At 41.6% G+C, this 3,097-nt stretch overlaps 1 long non-coding RNA gene across 1 annotated transcript in view; it reads right to left on the reverse strand.

Moving 5' to 3' along the window:
* The window catches only part of LOC111251211 (uncharacterized), a 45,811-nt gene extending 42,970 nt beyond the window's left edge, over positions 1 to 2,841 (reverse strand). The window contains exons 1-2 of the long non-coding RNA XR_015328493.1: positions 2,615 to 2,841; positions 358 to 477 (exon numbers count right to left, since the gene is read on the reverse strand). This is a non-coding gene — a long non-coding RNA (uncharacterized LOC111251211). The remainder of the gene's footprint in view (positions 1 to 357; positions 478 to 2,614) is intronic.
* Positions 2,842 to 3,097: the final 256 nt, after the last annotated feature.

Consider the following 3,097-nt stretch of genomic DNA (forward strand, 5'->3'; position numbering starts at 1 on the left):
CCACCAATCGTTAGGATAACCAAATCTCCATAAGAGAAACTTCTATGGAACGGAAATCCCCGGAGACTGTATCCGTAACAGAGTAACCATATGGCACCTACCTACCTACCTACCTACCCCCCGAAAAAAATTCCATAGCTGTACCCAAAAAACGTCACTTCAGGTCGGTCGACTAAGTGGACTAACCCAACGTTCAATAGTAGGCACGTATGCGTCATAATGAAGCCGTTGACGCTCATGCAGATGATATTTCTGCTGAGATAGATGGGTAAACCTTGTGTGCAGTGCGCCTTTGTGTGGATATCTGTGAGCCTAGGGAAATTCATCTGACGAAACACGATAATCGAGCATACAAACCATCCCTACAGTAGCGTCCGCAGAAGACAGCGACATGGCCATTATTACAACTGCTAATAACATCTTCACTGTCGGGAGGCTTGTACCCGCAGACAACAGCCCGGTTCGCTTCAACATTACCTGAAGAAGAGCAAATATTTGTAATTGTCATCAGTTAGGTAAATGTCGACGAATAGATGTTTGCACCTAGGTGTGTTAGGTTTATCTGTAGTAACGGTTCGGGTGAACGAGGGTTTATGCAGTTTGTGATTGAATGCATCGTATATTACAGTGAACGGCAAAAAGCTACGTTACGTTCTATAAGAACTAACGTGTAGACGTATTTAGTCAACTTTGGATGATAAGCGAATATTGGAGCTACCTAAATCAATTTCACAATGGCATAACTGGCCATATTTCCTATTTAAACGTAACTTTTTTTCTGTTGTTTTCATTGCCAAATCGTCGCAAAAAAAATACATTTTGACGACTGCCATATGGTGGCCGCAGATTATCTAGTTGTAGCTGCCCAAGGCGGATATCTGCTAGAAACGCATAATGAAATTCTTGAATAAGAGAAATATTAAATAGAGACCGCGATCAAAAATCAAACCCTTACTGGACTGCCCATAATGTACATCTCATTAAATGCCTTATTTAAATCTCTAGCTTTGTTATTTGCTTGGGAATAAAAACCCAAAGCAAATTTACGATCGCGTAATAGAAATACAAAAAACGAGAGGGTTATATTTAATTTTTCTGCTGACAAAAGGTCAAGCCATTTACATCTTATCTACGAGGGCTATTGTTGTTATATAAATTTTGTATTGTATTCAACTTCGCTTTCTCAGTGCCCTACGCACGCTTTACATAAGGACATCATTCATCCATTTGGGTTTAGTCGACTCAACGGACGGATGCTGTAGACAGCTTGCGCCTAAAATCGCTTCAAGACACACCAAAATGCAGCAAATAATTTCCACAGCTTCTATCTAGAGTTCCGATATTGCTCTACGTTTTATCGTACTTATCACTGACTAGGTATCTCGAATGAATAGAATCCGACGGCCGAGTGATTTTACTAGAACCCCCAGGTTCAAGCAACAGGCAAGACGGCTTACACAGGGCGATCCTGTACACAACATGGCTCAATAATAAACATTTTGTTAGGACTAGAAAATCATAATCCAAACGTATGATTAAAATACCCGTCAATTAATTTAATCAATTCTCCAGTCAGTGCTGCTCTTTGGGTTAGACTTACGCTCCTTGAACGACCTTGGATAAAACGGAAACAACAAACAAGTTACGTAAAGGCCGGTTTTTGCAAATATTAGACGTGTCGAAAAAACATTTCCGCTTATCATACATTTATAAACATTGCACAATACCATATGGGTCTGTTTGCCCACCTGCGACGTTCGCCCTTGTTTATGTGGCAACGAGCCCAATACCTGCTAGAGACCTGCCAGGACCAGTCGGTAGCTCGGCTGAATGAAACTGAATTAGAAAGCTTTGGTGAATGGAGCGATGGAACAGGTCGAATCAGATTAACAACAAGAGGTTGCAGACGAAAACAGTTGCGTAAGAGCATTTTGTGGCATAATTTACCGTTCCTTTGTAGATACTTCCAGAAGCATATTTTTCGTACGATGGTATAATTACGCAGGTCAGGCGCTCAAGAAACGCAGGGATCAGTCGTCTCGGGTTACTCAGACATTAAGCAGTAAGCTAAGAGGTGTACAGTTGGTGTCATTTAAGGTGACTCAGTCAGTAAATGGACGCACCAACGTCAACGCGGTGCGAAGATTTGACCTAGAAACTGTTTATTTCAATTAGTTTTTCGGGTTCCGCTTAAGTTGTGCAGGAGACTTTAAAGCGACGTGCTATAGCACGGCTTAATAATAATATCGAACTTTGCTCATCATTATTACTAATGACTGAATGATTTTGTTAGACTTTGTAGCTGGGCAATTTCGAGGCTTGCGCAATATGCCGAATAGTTCTGGGCATGGTTTGTTTGTCACTCTCCAGTCCATCATAGGCCAGTCATTTTACTAAGGAAACGTTTAATACGAAATGCGGAAATCCATTGAAAGACGCCTCAGAAAAGTTCGGGATTTTTACAATTTGTCCCACCTCAACTTCTATTCAACTTCAGCACAAAAACGGTAAATCGTTCCCGATCTATAGAAGCTTGTATTTAAGTCGGTGATTTTTAACTACGTTTTAATTATTCGCACGATTTCTACGGTTGAAAGTCGACAGGGAAACATACAAGACAGATGAATCCGCTCTTCCGCATATCCCCTTCTACGGCTCGCTCGAAGGGCTGTCGTACACTTTTGCTGACGTAAGGGCAATGCAACCGCACACATAGAATGCCTGCTTAATCATTCGCTGACGCTTTTTCCATTTATAAGCTTTTACTTACACAATGACCCATGTTAGCCGTATATAGAGCACGTTAATTGTCCGCTGACTTTTAATAAGGAGCCGAGTTAGAAAAAAGAATATGTGCGAAAACCATTGCCCTGCGATTATCAAGTCGTACACATCCATTAGGGGAGAGCCGCAGCAGTTCAGGTTACATTAGGCGCGCGTAAAATCAAAGCTACGGAACGTTCCCGCTAGCGAACGGTAATGAGTTTCTAATACGGGCACAGTAAATGACCAGTTATTTTGATAGTGCCGTAATAGAACACCACGCAGTGGGCCGATACCTATTCGCAACCGAATCTTGAAAACGTTAACGGTAAAA

The sequence above is a fragment of the Varroa destructor genome, unplaced genomic scaffold (assembly GCF_002443255.2).
Source record: "Varroa destructor unplaced genomic scaffold, Vdes_3.0 BEIS01000005.1, whole genome shotgun sequence".
NCBI classification, from domain to species: Eukaryota; Metazoa; Arthropoda; class Arachnida; order Mesostigmata; family Varroidae; genus Varroa; species Varroa destructor.